General features: G+C 43.2%; 1 protein-coding gene across 13 annotated transcripts in view; it reads right to left on the bottom strand.

Annotated features, from left to right (window-relative positions):
- The window catches only part of DAB1 (DAB adaptor protein 1), a 568090-nt gene that overhangs the window by 184904 nt on the left and 359795 nt on the right, over positions 1-23391 (bottom strand). For 2 of the 13 annotated variants that reach the window (XM_053392294.1, XM_053392298.1), the window contains exon 1: positions 12953-13032. The exons of 9 other annotated variants lie outside the window; for them this stretch is intronic. The gene's annotated coding sequence lies outside the window, so the exon portion shown is untranslated. Of the gene's footprint in view, positions 1-12952; positions 13033-13215; positions 13276-23391 lie in introns of those variants that run through there. 2 more of the 13 variants (XM_053392293.1, XM_053392296.1) reach the window with 2 other exon arrangements.

Here is a 23391-nt window from a genome sequence, read left to right as displayed (position 1 = left end):
ACAATAAACCTACCATTAAAATTATGGACTGGTCATTTCTTCATCAGAGGGCAAACAGGCAAATTTAGCAGGGGATCAAATACTTTTCTCCCTCACTGTATGTGCGGAAGAATCATACCATATTTCATTGACTCATTACACTCCCTATATGAGTGCAAAATATTTGTCAAAAATCAAAGACCTAACAGATGTTTAACCTATCCCATGCACTGAGATGGAGAAAGGATATTGGTTTTGTGTGTGTTGTGTCTGTCACCACATCGGGCTGCCTTTGACTTCCTTTTTGGCATGTGGCTCTCTTGTTTTGTGGCAGGTTGTACTTTATGAAGAAAAGAAACCTTGCACTGTTGCTGTAAGTAATACAACGATCCCTTTAAAATATTACAGTATGTAATCCTCTGCAAGTTAACTACATGCCGAGTGAAGAAGAATCGCTTTTGATCGTTCCAAATTTATCTGGCACTAATTAGAGCTTAATAAAAAGAGGAAAAAATGCAGGCAGCAATTAATTCCCAGGTGCACTAACAAGGTACAGGAAAGTAGGATTCTTGCATGACATTGCCAGTGTCATTGTAAAACAGGAAATGACTAGCTGAGAATCCACCAGCAAATGAGGGTGACACTCTCACTGAAGAAAAGTCATCCATGCTACATTTTCCACAACGAAAAGGGAGGGAAATAGATTCTGGAAAGGTCCCTAATTTCATGGTTTGGCAGATGCATAGTTAGGACACAATATGAAGTCATGCCTATCAGGTGAATCTCATTTTGCAGTGAAGTATTAATCTGCTGCTAATACACTTTATACCTCATAGTTTGAAGGAGAATAATGGCATACATGGAAGATGTCAGGATTCAGCCCCAGCTGCACACTGGAGCAAGGACAGGAAGAAAGGATATAATTTAACTGCATATTTTATTTTGTAAAAGTGAACTGAAAATTGAAATATTAATAAAATATTTGCCACAATGGCTGTTGATGAACTAAACAGCAGTTCGCTTTTATGAAGACAAGGTGGCTCACATTAAAGTTTAAAAGGAAGTGTGAGTTTTTCATTAATTACCCTGATGCTAGATTGCATCAAAGGCACAGCTGAAAGCTTAAAGGGGGGAAAACACAAGGTACTAACTTGCCCCAAATCATACCTAAATATTATTATTATTATTATTATTATTATTATTATTATTATTATTATACCTTTCGATTGGCTGGAAATAAAATCATTTGTCCATTACAAGTGATCTGTTTCTAATTGGTACATAAGCCAATTCCAATTACTTCATAGTAGCTCTATTAATATATGGGACTACTTGGAATCAAGAAGGCTGTGGTTTTGATTTTTACTGAAATCTGGGTAATGGCAACTGGCATGTAGATTGGTCTTCTAGGTATGTTCTTTTGACTGTCATTTATCCCAAGTAGAACTTGAAGGACATTTTGCATATGACATTGAATAGCCTTATTATCTTGCTAAGTACCATAAGTAAAGCCACAAATCATCAACTTTAAATGTGTATTAACACTTCTGCTGCTGGCTTTGCTTTCCAAGTGTGATCACATTTCTCAAATAATGTTTATTTTGCCACAGACATTTCTAAAACCATAATTGACTGATGGTATATATTCATATTTAATCTTAGAAGTAAACTAGAAAGGCTTCCTACAGGTCTCTCAAAACTGTAGCTTACTGCAGAAAAGAGGAAACGTCTAGCATTGCTATTTAATTACTTGCTGAAATAACATGCAACCTCTTGCTGTTTTTAATGTGATGTACTTTTCTTCAACTGTATTTAACAATATATTGAATAACCCTTATTACCCTAAGCAAATCATTTTTTCATACAAACCTGTACTGCAGAAAATGAAAAAAGTTTAATTGTCTATGTTCACCTTTTAAGGAGATTCCATAACTGTGTGGCAGTTTTCTACAACTTAAAAAAAAAAACGTGGTTTATCATGGTCTCAAAAATTACTATGTCCCTAAAGTACAGCAGGTGCTTAAAAAGAAATACCACTGGTTTCCATCGATAATGCTCATCAAATTTCAGTTTAAATGTGACACTGACATGTTGAAAACACTTATATGGGTAGGTGCTTTACAGAATTTCTCTGTCATTTAGCTGCTATCCAACATGATCTTCCTTGGTTTGCCAGCTTTCAACCTCCCTCCCAATAAAGCCTTTCTTTTTTCTTCTTTCTGCTAACAGCATACATATAGCCCATCCTGTATGAAAGGCTTGTAGCAAGGCTTTATCCCATTCCTTCTGTCCACTAGTGACTTCCTAATTCCCTGCCTCTGCTAAGCCTCTATTCTTCATGTTGTGCCTCATCCACATAACCTACCCATAGTCCTGTTTCTAAGCCAATGGCATGACCTCACTTTAGCCACTCTGCCTCTGGGGTCTCCATTCTCTAGCTTTCTAACCTTATGGGTTTTCTTCCATTCAGCCTCCAACAACTACACACTTCTGTTCCCAAACCTCATGTAAAGAGCCAAATAAATGATAATAATTTTATTATTTATATGCCTCCCCTCTGACTGGGTTGCCACAGCCACTTCTACTTCCATCACAGAAAATAATCACTGTGTGGTACAACTCCACAGGACAAGCCATATGTGTGATCAGCTCCGTAGTTTTGGCCCAGTTGCAACCACACCAACAACAACAACGTACTTCCACATGGATTGTAGAGATCTCAGAGGCCCTGCTGTAAGTGTGCACAGAGGAAAAATTAATTTTCTGCAGAGTTGCATTGGGTCCTGTTTCAACATGTGACTCAAATGTTGACAGGCTTTCAACATCTGGTTAGTTTTGCTTCAGTGTGGCTTGTTCTACTTGCTTAATATATACTGAATTTGAATTGTTTGCTGTTAACGAGATTGATTCATTCAAATTGTATTTTAGGACTGTATCTATGTTTACTCCATTGTGAGCCTTTCTGAGCATTACTGTAGAAGAGCAGGATGCAAATGATAAAGTCAACCCCTCTTGCAACCGTGTGCCTAAAATTTCTCCAGCTATATGAAGAGCCCTCAATAAGACAGTTTGCCACCTGCAGCTGTGCCACACAGACAAGAAGTCTTGATAGAAAACAACCTTTTTGTGGAGTAGTTTGAAGCATAAGAACGACTGGCATACAAATAATTTCCAAATATGAGGTGGGTCCATACAAATAAGATTATATAGTGATTTTTTTAAAAAAGAAAACTTCTTGCACAAACTTTCTATTTGAAGGGAAAAGAAAGCTATTATTTTCCAGTGAGACAGAGAAGGCAGGGAGCAGGACACTGTGGTTATAGAAAGGCGCTGAGGTGGGGACTGCTCTGACACTGGAGGGAACGGGGAAGGGAAAGGGAAGGCAGCCAGGCGGCGGATGCCAACTCTCCTCATCTTCTTGCCACCTCCAGCAAGCGCTGCGTTGCTCCTCATTACATGTAGAAATGATCACACACACACACACACACACACACACATTGTGATTCACAATACATTGCCAGGTCAAATATTATGAAATCGCTATCACAATGTGGCCTTCAAACCATTTTTGGATGGTGTACCAATTCATCGCCCATCCCTACCCCATGATGCTTAACCATCTTCTACATGAAGCCACTAGTAGGTTTGGGCTGCAGTACCATCAGTGTGCTGACAACACTCAGCTCTATCTATCCTTTCCTTTCTATTCTCAGATCCCAGGGAAACTGTTGAAATCCTCAACAGGTGCCTTGAAGCATTTTCGGGATGGATGTTATCAAGCAAGCTGATGTTGAATCCAAGTTGTGGGTGGAGAGATTCCCAGCTCTGGAAAGACCAAGTATGCAGTCAGGAGCACAGTCGGTTCAGCACTGATGGAAGAAGAGTGCTTTCTACTAGCTTTGGCTGCTACATCAAATGCACCCCTATCTGGGCAGGACTCACCTTGCCACAGTGATCCATGCTCTGGTTCTGTCAATACTGTAATTTAATCTATGTGAGACTGCCTTTAAAATGGTTCAGAAACTTCAGCTGGTCAAAGTCCTATTGAGGGTGAGGCAGTCACATCTGTGACACCATTACTATTTCAACTGTGTTGGTTACTGATGCGCTTCCAAGCCCAATTTAAAGTGCTGTTTTTTATATTTAAAGCCCTAACTGTTTTGGACCTATTTATTAGACTACCTGCCCTCAAAACATTCTGTGGGTGCTTTAATATCTGCTTTGGAGGCTCACCTGGTGTGTCCACCCACTTAAGTTGGTAAGAGTTGTGGTCGTAAAGGAGAGATGCTTCTCTGCTGCAGCCCCATAATTATGGCATTCCTTTCCTTTGGACCTGCATCAAACTTATACATTGCACAATTTTTGAAAGGACCTGAAGACACTGCCTGCAAATTGGCTTTCCAGGCAAGATGTTTTAATAGCTGGGTGATTGCCTGATTGTTGTTGTTTTCTGACTCTGTGGCTACATTTTCTAATGTGGAGTGTTGCCAAGTTGTAGTTTTAAGTTCTGAAATTTTGTATTATTGTTCTTTTCTCTTTCTATTGTTTTTATTGTGAGCCACTTTGGATGAGCATCTGGTCAGCAAAGTGGCCTAAACATATTTAAAAGTTAATAAACAAACAAACAAACAAATGTAATCATAGCAGTATTATTTCTTTGAACTGTGGTTACATAATTTATTTAACTTTTTTCTATAGTAGTTTCAATTATTACTTGAAAGGGTATGTGTTTTGCTATGTTGGCTGCTGGAGTATTGTTGTTTTATTATCCCCTTATAAATATACTGGAATATTTGTGCTGTAAGGGTTTATTGATTTAATGGTTATAAATTCTGTATTGCTTATTAATTGAAGTGCATGTGGGACAGCCTTCTCATATGTTTAGTAGAAATTTATTGATAATTATTGTAGAATTTTTATTGTTAGATATTTTTTCATGTGGTTTGACTACTTGTGGCTGAAAAGTGTGAGAAACGTATTTGTGCTCTTCATATTCCGTAGTTCATTTGAGTAAAGCCAGCACTTTCAAATGAACATATTTAAAATCTTCATGAAAGAGTTGAAGATTCTCTTATCTTAGTTTGCTGGTAAAATCTGGGCTGCACTATATTTTTAGATTGGCATATACTGTGCAAAAATAGTCAACTATCATGAGATATGTCTACCTACAGAAAAAAAGATGAGAGGGCAATTCTAGAACCACTTACAAAATTATAATCCCATTCATTTCTGAGGGACTGCAGCAGAATACTGTGAAGTGGTACTTGGATCGCTCTTGAGGTATTACTGCCAGCATTACTATATGAATGACCGTCTGAGACAAAACAAAGGAAACACAGATTTAAGCAATAAAAGATTTCTTCATACCCAGCAAATAGCAAAATTGAAAAATCAATAGCAATTTGGCAACATTTGTGCATGTGAAGACTGATCAGGTTTAAACAATCCTGCACAGTCAGGATTACTCTTCTGTCTGTGAGAAGGGAGTGCATAGGACCTTCAGAAATAAACTCAGCAAATGCCATGCCTTCCTCAGTAGATATGTGACTGCTATTTCTTGCCTCTATGATTCCCCTTCACACCACTATAAAACAAGAGAGTGATTACTCTCAAGTCATAAAGGATCTCGAAGAGACACTGCCATTCAGAGCAGACAGCATTGGGCTACATGGAACCATGATCACACCTGCACAAATTAGTGTCATAGGTTGATGTGATTATCCACAAACCAAATTCCTTTTTGTTTATCACTTTTCCCTCTACAAAATACACATAAATAATGGAGTTCCTTTAGTCCGACATAAATTAGGCAAATGATACCCTTGTTAAATAAATTTATGAAATAGCAGCGAAAGTTAAAGAGTTCCTGATGTGGAACGCCTTCAATTCACCAAACTTGAACTTTTCACACAAAGCATTTTGCTTCTCCAGTCTGTTGTTTTTGAGCCACCTGGCAACACAAAAACATGAAACCGAGAAGTCGCATAGGTGTTCCTATACTCATTAATTTTATCATAATTTAAAACAAAAGGTTTTGATCTATGAAAACTTTAATAACTTTGCCACTCCACTGCAAAAGTAAAAGCCATTCAGTCTTACACAGCCAAGTCAAAGGAAGAGCAACTTTTTAAATATATTTTACCAGCAGCACACCAAGTCTGGACAGCAAAAGCACAGAGGCAGGGATTGTTGGTTGCTTCATTTTAAAACTCCCTGTCCCTGGAGTGCATCCTGTTCTAGTCCAATACGCCTTCCAAAAGTACTCATATAGAACAATCCTAAACACTGCTTTTCACACCAGCCAGCACAGAAGATGGGGTGTGAGGTGGTTTCTTCTTTTTGCTGTGCCAGCTCCAGGGCACCTGTGGACTGGATCCAAAGACAATGGTGCCAAACCATTGCCACACCCTGTTTCAAGTCTTTTACACAGGCTACTTTTACACAGTAGCTTCCTATTCCCTGGATTCAACAGGGGTCTCTGACCCAGCAGCAGAGGCAAACAGAACCCAGCAGATGGTCCTTTCTATCTTACCCTATGCCCTCCAGTGGCACGGATCGGGGATTAGGATTTCCCTGCAATGCTTTGTTGTTTGGGGGTTGCCTTTAATAGGTTACACATGTATGTGGCAATGTTAAACAGAAACAGAAAAAAAATAACACTATTTTTATTTAACCTGTTATTATCTATTTATCTTTAGCACTAGGGGAAAAGCAATATATTTAGTTTTGTATCTGGTTTGTGTGTATGTTAACATGCATAATAAAGTAATCTTTTATTTTCCAGGAACATATATGAACTTAGAAGCAGAGGTTTTAGTGAGAAACAGCCTTCATCCTAATTGGCCCTGGCTCTTTTCGCTCAGTTCTACATGCTGATAGCTATGGCTTGCAAATGCATTCAAAGACGCTTACTGCCTCGACAAAGTCTGCTTATGTTGTGGCGCTTGCTCTTGATGCCCTACAGCTTCTATCTCAAGATGATAATCTCCACTTTTGGTGTCACTTCATCATATGGGGCCACCGGTCAAAGGGCACCCACTGGATCTTTCACCAGCTGAGATAAAAAAAAAAAATCAATTCCAATCATCATAAGATGAAGCCACTGGTATGTGCACTCACAGAAGACAGCTCCCACTAAGAAGCATGAGAGCCAGTGTCCTCCTCCCTTGCTGTCCTGAAATGGTCTTAAATCATCACACAAGCGCACAGAAACGCAGGCCACAGATAGCGCCCTTTCTCAGCATATAAGCAATCCACTCTGAGCTCAAGCAAAGCATGCAGAAAGGCATCCACATTCATTTTCCTTCTAAGTGTAAAGAACACATTGCATGTAATTAAACAAACTGGGGAGTGTGTGAGAATTATGGGGGTGTGTGTGTCATATTCAGTTTGTTTTCAAAAATCTATAGATATCCCAGTTAGCTACATTTAAAATATTAATAGAGGAGAAATATTTGTTTCCAGCACAATTCATAGAATCATAGAGTTGCAAAGGATCCCGAGAGTCATCTAGTCCAACCCCTGCAATAATAATAATAATAATAATAATAATAATAATAATAATAATAATAATAATAAATATTATTGTTATTATTGTTGTTGTTGTTATTATTATTATTATTATTATTATTATTATTATTATTATTATTAATACCCTGCCCATCTGGCTGGGTTTCCCCAGCCACTCTGGGTGGCTTTCAACAGAATATTAAAATACAATAGTCTATTAAACATTAAAAGCTTCCCTAAACAGGGCTGCCTTCAGATGTCTTCTAAAAGTCTGGTAGTTGTTTTTCAGGAATCTCAAGCATGAATCTCAAGCAAAGTGTCTATGACGGAGGACCATCCAATTTCGGCTTACAAACCTCCAATGAATAAGTCCACCACCTCCCGAGGGAGTCCATTCCACTGCCCTAATGTATACACATCTACTCAGTAGTTAAGTCCCATGGAGTTCAGAGAGGCTTATTTCCAGGTAAGTATTGTAGAATTGCAGCCTCAATTTAAAGCATTTCTCCAAAACTATATATTAAAGACAGATGTTAAAATACCACATACTGCAGGTAGAAGTCCAAGATATTGATCAAAACATTTAGCAATAACTTCCTGTTATTATTTTTCTTTAAATAAACACAGCAGCAAGGAGCAGATTGATATTGGGGGAGGGGAGTTAAAAAAAGATTTGATATATTCTCTGCAGTTTCCACAGTTCTGCATCCAGCAATAGAAACATACTGTGCAACAGCTTGAGAGATGAGCTTCATCAACAATAAGTAATTTTTATTCTGTTTGAATGGCCGAAAACAATGAAGGTGATTAAGTGCTGCAGATATAGAGTCAGAATTTAGGAAACTGGCAAAATAATTATAGTAATAAAAATAGTTCCCTGTGAAATAAAGGTTTAGTTTGGGAACTATTTTGTGTGGAAGAATCTGTTTGCTAATTTTTACTGATAGGTCAGGAAATGATAAACACTCTAACAGCCTTTTGGAGTTTGTTGTTTAGTATTAATCTTCCTTTCTTCTCTCCCTAAAGTCTTTTCCATTCAACCAGCCACTGACATGACTAACACATGTTGTCCCTGAACACATGACCTTCATTTTTGCAAGGCACAGTCCATGAGTTTGGAGTCTACTCATGGAGGTCTCTGCGCAAAAGTTACAATCAATACTTGGATATCAGAGAGAGGACTGGCAGGTGTGATCCAAATCCCTTGTCACTCACATACATTTCTGCACTTTGACACTCTGCATGGGGCTACAATGTACGCTGCAGTTATTTTCAGAAATATTCATTCCCTTCAATGGGAAGACTGCCTCAAAGAGTGGTCTGTTCTTAAAACAGAAATATAATAACCTTTACAGCCCCTCTCTCTTTTATGAAACTATATGTCAATCCGTCAAAAAATACACCACTGGTGGTCAGCACCTGGGTTGGGGAAGCTCTAGCCCACAGGTTAATATTGGCCTGTTAGGGGGTCCAGTTTGGCTCACATGATCATTTCCCACAAAACAATGTCCGTCTGTCAATCAGCTGATATCCTTGGTTGGCATCAGCTGATGGGGGCGGGGTTCAGTCCTGCTGGGTGGTGTTTTGCCAAATCATTCCCTGAAGGGAACATGCTGGCAAAGCAGACCACTGCAGACCAGGACTGAACTCTCCACCTATCAGCTGATCACAGTGGCGTAGCATGGGGGGTGCAGGGGGGGCCGGCCGCACCGGGCGCAACATCTGGGGGTTAGGGCAAATCCACGGGTTGGGGGCGCAAATCCACGGGTTAGGGGGCGCAAATTACTTGCCTTGCCCCGGGTGCTGACAACCCACGCTACGCCACTGGCTGATCATGAGTACAGAATGCTCATCATCACAGAATTGTAGAGTTGGAAGGGATCCTGGGAGTCACCTAGTGCAACCCCCTGAAATGCATGAATCTTGTAATCTTTTGCCCAGCTGGGGTTCAAACCTGTGACCCCTGAGATGAAGAGCCTCATGCTCTACTTGCTGAGTGATCAGGAAACACTCTGGCATAGCAGACCCATCTCCTTCCCCCCACGGACTAACTTTGAGAAGTGGATGCCACTACACACCTATCAGTCACCTGCTGTTACGTTTTAATCACAGTGAGTTATTTTCCACGGGCACTACTGTATCAGAAATTAAGGGGAATGTTGAAATACACTCAGTTGCTTTTCCTATGGGCCATCATTCACCTCCAAGTTTTAGCCATGAGAGCAGGGTGTAAGTGGCAAAGTTAAGACTATAGGGGTGGCCCGCTTCTTTCCCAAGCACAGTTTTCGCTAATAAACTATTAAAAACTGTAGTGCGCGCTCTCTCTCTCTTTCTCTCTCTCACACACACACAGTGTGAGAAAGACAGTGTGACAAGACAAACTGTGACTTTTCCCCAGGTTTTTTTATAACTAAGGTAAAATCACCAGCTCAATAGCCCCTGGAAGCATCTGTCTGAACTTCTTCAGGCTTCTTACTCATGAGTACTTCCTTTATGTCCCAATTTTCAAAATAATTGCCTCTAGAAAACTAGGGGTGGTCATGGGATTTCTTTTTCCCCACCCCAAAATGGCCAAGTCTGCTCTTGTAGGAGAACTGCTGCACTCTTCTTTCCTAAATTTGGCAGGCTTCATCACCTCACAAATGGGACACGGGTGGCGCTGTGGGTAAAAGCCTCAGCGCCTAGGGCTTGCCGATCGAAAGGTCGGCGGTTCGAATCCCCGTGGCGGGGTGCACTCCCGCTGCTCGGTCCCAGTGCCTGCCAACCTAGCAGTTCGAAAGCACCCCCGGGTGCAAGTAGATTAATAGGGACCGCTTACTGGCGGGAAGGTAAACGGCGTTTCCGTGTGCTGCACTGGCTTGCCAGATGCAGCTTTGTCACGCTGGCCACGTGACCCGGAAGTGCCTCCGGACAGCGCTGGCCCCTGGCCTCTTAAGTGAGATGGGCGCACAACCCCAGAGTCTGTCAAGACTGGCCCATACGGGCAGGGGTACCTTTACCTTTACCTTTTATCACCTCACAAGTGACAAACCTGCCTGCAAGTTGCATTCAACTGTGGCAAAATATTAAACAATTAAAAGTATTTATTTATTTATTTATTAAAAAATAAAGATTCCCTGCATGAAAAAGCCAGAACGTATCTACCTGTAATTTTGTAGACTTAGTACACACTGGAGGGGCTCCTCTGTCTGCAAATGTCACCCACTTATGTGAAAAGAGTTATCACCAGTTTTAGATTCCCCATTATAATCAATGGAGCAAAGCAGACTTTGGATTTAAAAGATCAGATTGGCCTCAAATAACAAATTGAACCTGATACACAGTAGATCCAGAAAGAGAGTGGGCTGCTTCCAAACTCTACAGATACAGTACTTGGAGAATCTTGTGATAGCAGAACACCTCTAACAACAACAAATTTCTATTTGTATCCCGCTCTCCCCAGCCAAAGCCAGGCTCAGAGTGGCTAACAACAAATACCATCATATTTACATGCAAATGCCACTACAGTGTTGAAATGTTTTTCATCAAATCATACCCGACACAATTTCCATCAACAAATTCATCTTTAGTTTAACATTATGTGAGTCTCTGGAGTTGTTTCAAAGCCTGCTGAGAAACCAGGATTCCCAGACTACATCCAGATAAGGGGCCTAGTTCCTCCACAGCCACCATTGTGAAGGGATGCCTTTTTACACATGAGAAGGTCTAAGAGTCTATTCCCCACCCCCACCTTCAAGCTCTTCGCTTATACAGAGACATCTAGAGGTCTGCACAGATAAACTCTCAAATACCCTCAGTATTTGTACCTTTGCAATTCATTAGATGTGTTCCGAACAAGTGAAAGTTTTAAATGGGGCAAAGCATGCTCTGCCATCTCCTCAGTAAGCTTTCTTTCCACGCAATAATTACTCTGGTAACTCGAGGATGCATACAGCATGTATCTCTACAATGACTATGAAGCTTGTGTCCTAAAGTAGCAGACATCCTTCTCTGACTTGCTACATTGTATCTCTGGTTATAACAGTTTTTTGTGTTCCTTTCACAAGGGAGGGGGGGAAAGCTGAACTCCTAATATATCATATAAAAGAAAACCCCCGACAAATACACGAATGAGTAGTGCTTTTAAAAATATGAGACTCTAATAATACACCTTTTTTAAACGGACAGTAGAGAGCAGCACAATGATGTTCAGGAGATGCATTATGAAAATGACAGATTGCAAACCAAGATCATCCCTAAGTATATATCGGTTTAGGCTCAGAGCTGAGCACAGTTGCAAACAATAAAGGCTTTGTGTTTTTCCCCCCTGATTTGGACTTAGAATTCCTTCTGCGTACTATTGAAATCAGAAAAATTGCTTGACTATCTGATGTGCAATTACCTTATGAACAGCCCCAGGGAACTACCAAAGCATCTGCAACATTGCTGTGCATAATAGTAAACACAGAAGAAGAAACATATTTTTGTGGGCTGTCACAATAACATGACATTGTGTATAGCTATAATGGAACGATGGGAACTATTACTCAGTCACAAAACAAACTCCATTTCCATCACACATGCAGCTTTCCACCAGGAACGCTGAATCCTGGTTGCTATTATTTTTTAAGCACACAATCATATATTCTCCCCCCACCTCTCTCCTGTGCTTTTTAGTGGGGAGCAGAAGTAATTATAAGGACAAGGCTGATCTTCATAGGGTTTATAAGCAAGAGCACAGGAAAAAGAAGCCTGTCTTATAAAAGAATGCAAACTGTCTAATAAAGAATGCATGTCAGAAAGCTGGAAGGAAGCTTTTCCACTGTTGGGTTTAAAGAGATGAGCAGCGAAACTTCCTTCTTTTATGTATCAGGAGGGAGCATGGAGAACGCAAGACAAGTTGGAGATGAGTGCGGGATGAATGCCGCTGTCAATGCCTGGAGAATCTGTGCCTTGTAATGAAGTGGGAAAATAATGAGGAGCTTGAAGCATTTTTCCTCACCAGAGCAATTACAGGGGACCCTTCCCCCCCCCCCATCATGCCTACACGGAGGAGCCAGCAGTCCAAGGAGGCAGAAATAGAGCATCCACGCCTCCTCTCTCTCCACAACTCCCAGTTGCTACCTCCTGACAGACAAGGGGGGGGGCTATTATTCCTGCACGGTTCTTTGCCAATTTGTAGGATGGGTGCCCTGCAGAAAACTTGCCTCGCCACTCCGCAGGGCTGCACGTGGGGGCCACCCGCCGCCTTGAAGCAGGAATGGGAAAGGGGAGGCAGCTTTCGCGTTGGAGAGGTGAGGAACCCACCAGCATTCAGCGAATGGAACAAACCCAAAAGCCAACTCATTGGGGGCGGGGGGGGAGAGAAGAGGTTCCTTTGCTCTAACATCGCCTCCCTGCGCGCGCGCGCACACACTATGGAGCCCCCACGCGCGCACGTGTCCCACTTTGTTTTCATCCGGAAGGGTCGGAAAGAGGACGGCACCTGTTCTCGGGACGAACGGAGCCCGGCTGGGTAGAGAACACGCGCTCCGCGGAAGCTGCGCGCGGAAGGGGGAGCCGCGCGAGGAGCGGGTCGTACTAGGCGGACGGCGGCTGCTCTCGACTTCGACGAGGCGCCCCCGAGGCGCGCGCAAGGGAAGCCCCGGCGCCTCCGAGGGCGCTGCTCCCCGCGCCAAGGCGCACGCGCAGCCTTCGCCCCCGGCTGCCCCACCCCCTTTGGCGCCCGCCGCCTCGCACCCGACTCACCTCGCCGGGCCGAGCCCTCCCGCCCGCGCATGGTCGGAGACTGAGGCGGCTGCGCTCGCCTCTCTCTTTCTCTCCCGCGCTCTCCGTCCCCAGCTCAGCCCGCGCGCGGCTCCGCCAGCTCCTCCATCCCCCTCCGCTGCTCGCTGGGTGCGTCCGCCCCCTGCCGCCTTTGCCCTCTCAGGCCCCCGACGACGCGGTTAAGCTGAGGCCAGCCGGAGAGAGCGAGCGAGGGAGGGAGGGAGGGAGGGGGAGGCCAAGGAGGAGAGGAAGGGTCGCTGGCTGCCGCCGCCGCCGTCGCTGCTGCTGCTGCTGCTAACGCCGCCTCCTCCCCCTCGGAGAGACGCGAGGGAGACGCGGGGTGGGGGGTGGGGAGAGGATTTAGCGCCTGGATGATGGTGATGATGATGAGGATGATTTCTGAAGCGGCGTGAGGGTGTCCTCGGCGTGTAAGAAAAACAAGATGGGGGCGGGGAGAGAGAAAGCCACGCTGGGTTCTCCTCACGCGACTCGCAGGCTGCCTGGTCCAGGGAAGGAGGCATGCCTGGCACGGCTAGAAACGAGGCTCCCCTCACGCGCCCCTCTTTTCGCTCCACGCCCCTCCATCTCCACGCGCCAGCCTGGAGACTTCGCGCGCTCGGGGAGGAAAGCACCTATCGAAGTGGAAGAGAAACTTTGCGAGGACGAGGCTCTCTCGTTACCATGTTACCCCCCCCCCTCGCGCGCACTTTTCCATAGGAACAGGGCGCGAGGGGTGAAAGAAAGAAAGGGGGGGTCCTGAGGAAAGCCTGGAGACCCAATTCAGACTTTTCGCCAATATGCCCGGGCATCTGCTTATAGCCAAATACTGTCACATCCCTCCTCACAAACGTTTGCACTTCTGTATCTTCTTTTTTCAACTGATTGCAGGAGGAGAGCTGTTATAATTACACCGAGGGAGGGGGGAAAGCCCCACTTTAATTTGCCAATTTCATTAAATGATGGTGTTCAAGAGAGATGCGGGGAAATTATATATAGTTACAGGCATTCTGCGCCTCAGAAAGAACCAGCCGTGTACTGTAAATCCAGAGTTTCCTTGCAATTAGATTATTCAAATGCACGCATACACGCAGGGAGAGCGCGTGCCTGCAATTCACTGCTTCCTCTCGCAAAGGCTCGCTCTGACTGGGTCTGGAATAGAAACCTCCCTCAAGAAATCTGGTTGGACCCTGAAGTTCTGGCATCCCGTTTTAGGGCACCAAATCCCCAACCAGGGATGCACAGGGTTGTTGTTTTTTCACACTTCGTTCCATCCATTTCATGCCCCTGCACCTTTTGCATGCTCCTTAATAGCATGTCAGCCATTTTTCATTAATAAGTCATTGTGAGGAAGGACAAATCTCGAGTGGAATGGTGCACTGTCTAAAACCTACGGAAAATAGGTCGTTTCTTTGGAAGTGAGTTTTTTTGCTCCTGCTCATGTTCAGGTTGCTGGCTCTCTCTCTCTCTCTCTCTCTCTCTCTCTCTCTCTCTCTCTCTCTCTCTCTCTCCTCCTTGCCTAGAAAACACCATCATAATAACAAATAATGTGATGGGGCGGTTGCTGGTGTGCCCCCCCCTTCTTCCTCGTGGCTTCTCTCAGTCACCCATGAAAATTTAATGAGGCATTTAGGGCTGCTACCTCCAGAGTCAATGAGCTGAGCATATGTAGTCTAATGCACTTGCTGCTGAGGCAATAGGTCTACTGCAAGCAGCTCAGGAGTCATCCAGACGCTATCTTCTCGACACAAAATTCACGACCCATTAAACCTATTCTGTGATAGCAGCTTCTCTCCACAAATATCACCCTGTCCATAATAGAGACGAAGGCATTCCACACAGCTTCCTGATGAAAGAGCCTGTATTAAAACCAAAGAAAGCATAGTTGTAGAAGAAGAGGCTGTTTCACAGAGAAGCTTGCCTCTGGAGATGTTATAGGAAGTTTGTTTATTGGACTTCTTCATGTGCTGCTGTTCTTCCTTGCAAGAGGCAGGTTAGGGTGCAGTCCAAAGTAAATCTCTGATGTACTGCACTGGGCATCTTCCCCTTGAGTGAACGCTAGCAGAGCTCCTCATTCTGCCTGCTAAAGTGCGGGAAGCCGGATTTACTATCCGTGGACTTCCTGGTAGTGGCAGTCTGTGTCCCACCCACCCATGAGGCAGACAGTGGCTGAGTTAGCCCCACTGCCATCATCTGATTTGAGCCCAGTCTCTACATCAGCTCCAGATTAGTAGGCTTCTGTCTGCCCCATCTCCTGCCTTCCACCCCAGCAAGTATGAGCAACTGTGGCTCCACCATTTCCTCACATCCCAGATGCCGCTACCTGGCTGGGATACAAATTGCTCTGCCAGTCTGAGAAAGAATGACATAGCCTAAGCACCAAGTGAGTTTCATGGCTCTAATCACTACCATCCTGCCCTGATCTAGCCACTGTGATCCATGTGAAGGTCACCTCCAGGCTTGATTATTGTAACTCGCTCTATGCAGGGCTGCCCATGAAGTTGACCCATAAACTCCAGCGGGTGCAGAATGCTGTGGCGAGGCTACTTACAGGGTCCTCACTGCAGGACCACATCCATCCAGTGCTACACCAACTGTGCTGGCTCCCGGTGGAGTACAGGGTCAGATTTAAGGTGCTGGTTTTAACCTTTAAAGCCCTATACAGCCTGGGACCCTTGTGCTTATGGGACTGCCTCTCCTGGTACACCCCGCAGAGGACCATATGGTCCGCAAAGAATAATATCTTGGAGGTCCTGGGCCTCAAGGAAGTTAGACTGGCCTTTTCAGCCCTGGCCCCAGTCTGGTGGAACGCTCTGTTGCAAGAGACCAGGGCCCTGTGGGACTTGACATCTTTCTGCAGGGCCTGCAAGACGGAGCTGTTCCGCCAGGCTTTTTGTCAGGGCCCCGTCTGACCCCCCTCCTGTTACAAGACCCTGCAGATAAGTGGCCTCTCTAACTCTTCTCACTGGCTCATACAAATAGCCGAGCCTGGTCAGTACTTAGGGTATCCAATCCCTATAGTTGTAATTTGTGGGTAGCCATCTGATCTTAACTTTGATTTTAATCCGATTTTAAGCTGTATTTCAGTCGATTGCTGAACTTTATGTTTTAATGTATTATACATTTTGATGTTAGCCACCCTGAGCCTGGCTCTGGCTGGGAGGGGGCCAGATAATAACAATAATAACAATAACAATAACAATAATAATAAATTATTAATCATCATCATCACAATAGCTTTTTCTTAAGCCTATTCATTTTAATTGGATTGTGTTGGGTTGTGAGCATGAACTGTAAGCCTTAAGTTTTAACGAAGGTTTTGAACAGCCTTTCAAGTTTGCACCCCAAGTTATGTCTTCTGCATAGGTAACAGCCTCATGCAATGGTGTGGATACACAAGGAAGATTTATGAAATTTATAAAATTCAAATTTATGAAAGGGTTTTTTATTAAAAAAAACCACACAAAACTTTGAATGAGAAGTGTCAATTTGATATTCAGTGCTGGAATTTATTGATTCAAGTCACACTTCTAAAATATTTTTTAAAAAGTATAAAAGAGCAAAATTGCTCACAAGGCTTCAATATGAATGCAAATGAATATGCTGTAATTATAGTGTGCAATTTTCTATTAAAAAAATAAAAAAATTGAGCAGACCTGAAAAGTAATTTGAATTGCAATTCTTCATTGTACCCTTTCATTATGCAAGAGTTACCATAAGCAATCTGTTCCAATTTAATGCAAAATATTTTTAGTTCATAACTTTACGTTGAAGGTAATTGAATGAGGACATTTATATGCTCATGGATCTTTCTCAAGCAAGTAGAATCAAGCAGGCACTACTCTTGTGCAAACCCTATGAATCTGACAGCGCAATATATGAATGTCTATTCAGAAGCCTGTCATATTTCATCCAAATGATGTACTTTCAAGTAAACTGAACAGCCACAGTGTACCTTTGGTAGGAGAACCACATGGTGGATTGTGAGGTAAGTGATCAATATTTACCAAAGTGACAGAATCACAGAACTCTAAAGCTGGAAGGGACCCCAAAGGTCATCTAGTTCAAACCCTGCAATGCAGAAATCTCAGTCAACAGCCATCCAAACTCTGCTAAAAAAAACCTCCACAGAAGGAGAGTCCACAATCTCCTGAGGGAGACTGTTCCATAGGCGTTGCCTGGGGAGGGGCAGGGGGCAGCTGCTCCCCTAAATGGATAAAAATCAATACACACCTGAGGTTCTACCCCACTCCCCAACAAAAGCCTGCCCACCCCCAACAAAAACCCTGGCTACACTCATGGACTGTTCCCCTGTCAAACAGCTCTTATTGTCAGAAAGTTCTTCCTGGTGTTTAGTTGGAATAGCCTTTCCTGTAACTTGAAGCCATTGGTTCGAGTCCTATTCTCCAGGGCAGGAGAAAACAAGCTTGCTCCATATGACAGCCCTTAGATATTTGAAGATAGATATCATATCTCCTCAGTCTCCTCTTTTCCAGGCTATACATACCCAACTCCTTTAATTGTTGCTCATAAGGCTTGGTTTCCAGACCCTTTATCATCTTGGTTCCCCTCCTCTGCACATGTTTCAGCTTGTCAACATCCTTCTTAAATTGTGGTGCTCAGAACTGGACACAGTACTCCAGGAGCAGTCTGACCAAGGCAGATTACAGTGGGACTATTACATTCCTTGATTGGGACACTATACTTCTGTTGATGCAGCCTAGAATAGAATTAGCTTTTTTTGTTGCTGCATCACACTGTAGCTTGTGCTCTACTAAGACCCCTAGATCCTTTTGCGTGTCAAGACCCCGAGGCCACTGCCCATTGATGAATAAGACACAGGGACACAGATATTAGGTTAATGGTTAGTGGGGAAATTTAGGCCACAACTTTATTGGTAACAGAATGTCAGCGGTATTCGCTTAGGCATTGGAATTGACCTGACTATATCTGACTCCGGCCCACCGTGCAGTGAGTAATGTAAGGGTCAACCACCAGTAGGAGGAGCACTGTCAATGCAAATCAACTCACACTCACCCCTGGGTTCCCGATAGTGTTGTGGCATGGCCCTAGCCCCTCCACAGGCTGCGGACAAGATCCACACCCCCGGATTCCTTTAACAGAATACCCTTAATATTGGAGGGGCAGGTGATGGCCACATCTGCCCTCCTCCAACATAAGTTCAACCAATGCCTAACCACAAAACCTTACAAAGTTTTGATAATTGCTACAAGGTAGGCGAACACCAAATGGCCCAAGCCAATTTGCCAAGTGGAAAAATTCCTACCAGGCCCCTTAACGGCGACAACCGAGGTCCATAGCAAGGCCAGTGTCAGTACCTGAAAATAGGGAGGTCAGGGTGGGAGATCGGCAAACCGAGCCAGAAGGGAGCTCCCTGGCTCGTGCTGAGGCTTAAATGCTCGCGGCCATGCCCCCTGACCAGCCAGATTGGCTGTTGGAGCTATGACGCAGCTGGGACCACCAAATGATGCTGGATGAAGTCCCACCAACCCCAGAAAGGAGTGGGTGGCCGCGTAGACCGACCGCAACTCCTCCCCACCCGGAAGTACTCACATGTACTACTGGCAAGCCAGGTGTCCCCCATATATCATATATTTGTGCATCTGGTTCTTCCTGCATAAGTGTAGAACTTTACACTTGTCCCTATTGATATTCATTTTGTTAGTTTTGGCCCAGTTCTCCATTTGGTTAAGGTACGGTATTCTTGTACAGTGGTACCTCAGAAATCGAACAGAATCCATTCTGGAAGTCCATTTGACTTCCAAAACGTTTGGAAGCAGCATAAGCTGCATCAGACGTTTGGGTTCCAAAGAACGTTCGCAAACCGGAGCACTCGCTTCCGGGTTTTCGGCGTTCAGGAGCCAAAACTGACTCACAAGGCATTCGTCAACCAAGGTATGACTGTATTATTATTATTATTATTATTATTATTATTATTATTATTATATTTCATATACCGCCCTATACCCACAGGTCTGTCTTCTGTGGCATTAGCTATCCCTCTCAGTTTGGTGTCATCAGCCACTAACATGTACACACTAAGGATTCTTCATTTCCTCTGACCCTGTGTGAACAGCAACAGAGTTATTTCACAGAGCACTCCTGCTTGCCTTAAGTACCTCACTTGCTTACTTTGATTTGCCAGTGTCACAACTTGCACACAGCAATGGGCAACTAAGGTGCATAGAGAACTTCTGCTGTTTACATCGAGAAAGAAACAGTTAAAAATCTATTCTGTCCCTTTGCCTCTGACTCTGCTTAGCAAACATCAACTGAGGTATATAAATGTGTTTGTGAGCGTGGAAGGGAAAGGTTCTTAGGATCAGGTCAGGGCAGTTGGATATGCTTTGGGTGGCTGGTTTTGGTCCCTCCACGCTTAGTCTATCCCTTCTGTCTATAGAGACATTTTTATTTCAGCAAGCGGTTGATTTATTGGTCCCTTAATCTTTATATATTGTTCTTATATTGTGTTTTTATTAATGACTGTTTTGGTGGCTTTCTGACAGCATTTTATTTGATGTATTTTGATGGCTTCCAGTGCTTCAAGTCATTGTGATTTTAATCTTCAAGGAAGAATAGAACTGTATTAAATATTTAAACCAACAAAAATGCACCAGATGCACCAGGGAAAAAGTGGCGATATAGACTGGCTAAGTAAAGAGCATCCTTTGATGCTTGAAACTACTCTACTGTGTTACATACACACACACACACACACACACACACACACAGAGAGAGAGAGAGAGAGAGAGAGAGAGACTTAGAAAAGTGCAATAGAGCTATTAGCAGCTTCACGATTCCATATCTTGTCTTTCATTCCCAAACTCCCAATTTATCTCCACTCAGAAAGGAGCCTAGCATTTTTCTCAGGCTTTGTGTCAACTAGGCTCAACTGTCGCAGATTCACTGAGGTGTAAATGAAAACTCAAGATTTCCCTAGTGGTGGTGGTAGGCCAGGTAGTGCTGTATTTTAAAGCTGCAATCCTAAACACACATCCTTCGAGATGCATTCAGGTGATGTTAAGTATGCAGATCTTAACTGCAGGTGTATGGTATGCAACAGTGCGGACATTTGATGGGTGCAATAGTGTTGCACTTCCAGAATTAAAACCAAACTTTAGAATGGTGGCTAATGTGAGTCAAAGTAGATTCATTGGGATTAATGGTCATAGTAGAATCATAGAACTGTAGAATTGCAAGGGACCACAAGGGTCATCTAGTCAAACCCCTGCAATGCAGGAACCTTTTGCCCCACATGGGTCTTGAACCACAAACCTGAGATTAAGAGTCTCATGATTTACCAACTGAGCTATTCATGACTAACATAGGTGCAGTAATTTCAATGGGTCTACTCTTGAGTGCCACTTAGTTGGCTACAACCCTTAGAATTCATAATTGATTGATTGATTGATTGAGCTAGCACTTCATCAGGACTTTTTTAACATGAAGCTTTAAATATTTGAATCATCAGTGGAAATCTGGGCTGAGTGGTAACTGATCACACATTCCCTGTTCAGGGTTTACAACAATCTTGAAAACTGCCTAGAAATGTGCAAATGATTGAGTATCTCATGCCCCACTCCAGGGCACTTTGAAGCCAACTTAAATAAGTTGTTGTTGTTGTTGTTTAGTCGTTTCGTCGTGTCCGACTCTTCGTGACCCCATGGACCAGAGCACGCCAGGCACTCCTGTCTTCCACTGCCTCCCGCAGTTTGGTCAAACTCATGTTGGTAGCTTCGAGAACACTATCCAACCATCTCGTCCTCTGTCGTCCCCTTCTCCTTGTGCCCTCCATCTTTCCCAACATCATGGTCTTTTCCAGGGAGTCTTCTCTTCTCATGAGGTGGCCAAAGTATTGGAGCCTCAGCTTCACAATCTGAACTTAAATAAGTAATCATTTGTAAAGATTTCATTGTGGAAGCAGTTAAACTGCAAGTGTATTCCCACTTCCCATATTTAAGGTATGGAGTACTAGCAGCTGGTGGTTCAGCTTCTCATGTTGTGAGCTTACTGTGACCTTGAAAAACCCAACCATAGTCAAAGTTGATGCATTCCTAGTGACACAAAAACTTAACACTCACTCTGGGGTGTTGCTATTGTAAGATCACTTTGGAGAAAGTTATTTGAAGAATGAGGCTTTTTCTTTCAGTATTATATAATGCAACATTTTCCAAAGATGTCTGGCATCACAATCCTATTGGTTTTTTTACTGCATTCTATCTTAAGCCCTTATAAATAAGCAGAACAATCATTGCAGGGCTGGATTGGCAGCCTGGCTGAAGGCAGGGGTCAAGAAAAGCTTTAACATGTTTCTTTCCTGTCGACAAATTTAATATATGTTCATTTTCTTTTCATTTTCGTGCCTTTGTCTATTTAACTGTAGCTCTTTTTTGAGCTGGATCTCTCTAAAATTTAAGGTTTCTGCAGTGGCTGGCACAAGAAGCCTACTGTGAATCTGGGCTGTCCGTAACACAAAGACTAAACAATCCAAAGTGCAGCGGTAGCATTTTTCAAATTATTCCAGAGCATTAACTCTGGCTTGCTTTACCTTTTACCTTATCCAAACACTATACATGGAGCATTTCATATCAAAATGGTGTTATAAGTAAGGTAAAGGTTCCTTGGATGTTTAAGTCCAGTTAAATTCCACTATGGGGTGCAGCACTCATCTCTGCTTTCAGGCCGAGGGAGCCAGCATTTATCCACAGACTGCTTTCCAGATCATGTGGCCAGCATGACTAAACCACTTCTGGTGCACGGAATACCATGATGAGTGCCAGAGTACACAGAAACACTGTTTAGTTTCCCACATCAGCAGTACCTATTTATCTACTTGCGTTGGTATGCTTTTGAATTGCTAGGTTGACAAGAGCTGGGACAAAGCAATGGAAGCTCGCCGCATCATACGGATTTGAACCGCCAACCTTACGATTGACAAGCCCAAGAGGCTCAGTGGTTTAGACCACAGAGAATCTGCACAGCACTCAGTACTTCAACTGCACTTTATTATTTGTTAGCTATTTATTATGAATTTAATCCTAAGTAGGCTTCTGCTAAATGGATATTTAGGGATAGGACAAAGATCCAAAAGAGGATTCCACAGACTAAAGGTAGGTAACCCCCTAGAACAGATTTTTTGGGGAGGAGGGCACAAGGGGTTGTGGGAAGTAGAGGGAATAGGTGAAAATCCCCTTGTCCATTTTTGGCTGGTGAGAACTTAAAGGTAAGTTTTAATCCTGGCAAGACACTGGCACTGTGGCTGAGTAGTTCCTGTGTTTGAGAAACCCACTGACCATGTTGACTGGGGCTCATTGGGAATTACAGTCATTCAACATCTGGGGGGCATTAGGTTGGGGAAGTTATGCTGTCTGATGGCCTTAGTCATTTGATGGATGCCTCATCAAAGCATTTTAGTCATCTTACAAAAAAAAAGAAGACTAAAAAGTAGCAATAAAAGTATACTACAATGAAACTACAAATTTTAGACACAAGCACTAGAACTTTTTATTAAGGAAAAGACTGCTATGGCAGGACTTGAGGCATGACATCCCTGCCATTATCCCTACTGGGATGTCAACCCTACTCTGAGGTTAAAATACCACCTACTGAATAACCAAGAAAACTTCTTGAGCTTTTCAGTGCTCCTCTGAGATCTCCCATCCAATTACTGACCAGATCCAAACATGGTTAGCTTATCAGATCTGACAAGAGCAGAGCCCAGGGTAGAATGGCTACTTAAACATTTATTTGTGTCAATGACACATTTAAAACTCGCTACTCTGTCTAAATATTTTAAAGCAAAATATGAAGAGGGAAAATTGCATATGACACAAGTGGAAGGAGAAGCCAATCTATTGCTAAAGGAGAACAATTGTCAGTTTGAATGATTGTGTCTTTCATGGGCACAAAACGAGAGGGCTGCTATTCTTCATAAGACTTGTGTCATTATGCACCTTGTTTTTGTTTTAGAAGGCTTTGCCCAAGGCATTTTACTTACATCATTACAACCACCATTATTTTAGATCTCTCTAACTCCCAGTCCCAAAGGTTTAGGGGGAGATCCAACCATCCATACGTCTATCCATCTATCTTCACAATACATATAAGTTAATAACTTTGGGTTGGATCCGGAATATGTAA

Source organism: Podarcis raffonei, chromosome 6, assembly GCF_027172205.1.
Source record: "Podarcis raffonei isolate rPodRaf1 chromosome 6, rPodRaf1.pri, whole genome shotgun sequence".
Taxonomy (NCBI): Eukaryota; Metazoa; Chordata; class Lepidosauria; order Squamata; family Lacertidae; genus Podarcis; species Podarcis raffonei.
This window is presented reverse-complemented; position numbering and strand designations above follow the sequence as displayed.